This window comes from Penaeus monodon, chromosome 28 (genome assembly GCF_015228065.2).
Source record: "Penaeus monodon isolate SGIC_2016 chromosome 28, NSTDA_Pmon_1, whole genome shotgun sequence".
Classification (NCBI taxonomy): domain Eukaryota; kingdom Metazoa; phylum Arthropoda; class Malacostraca; order Decapoda; family Penaeidae; genus Penaeus; species Penaeus monodon.
Window position 1 is genome coordinate 17,444,679 of NC_051413.1, and position 527 is coordinate 17,445,205.

Consider the following 527-nt stretch of genomic DNA (forward strand, 5'->3'; position numbering starts at 1 on the left):
TACTTACCAATACCCTTCCTTTTTCTCACGCAATCGCGGCTCTGGCTGATATCACAGGGAACAGGGAATAAGCACACTCCGGAGAACTTATGTGAATGTCACATCCCATATGACAGAAGTTAAGTTTTATGAAAATCCTAGACGAAAGCAAGGGAATATTTGAAAGCAAGATGCTTAATCTTCATGGAAGTGGAATCGCTTGATGATTTTTTTCTTTGTCGCCTTCATTACGTTCCATTTCCGTGTGTTATTTTTAAGTGTACTAAACCTTAAATTTTTGGGGCTGACCCTCTAAATTTGTTTCCCTTTTGGGCTGATCCGGTGAGGCTTTGGGGGACCAGACTCCGTTTGGGTGCTCGTCGTCTCCCCCCAAGGTTTTGAAATATTTGCTCTCCTTGCTCCCTTCGCCATCCCAAAACCGCTACGGGGTATTTTCGGGGGGGCGGCCCACGCCCCCCCTTCTTCCCCTTTACAGTGTGTACAGTGATCCCTTAAAAAACTGACGAACAAATACACATATATATGTA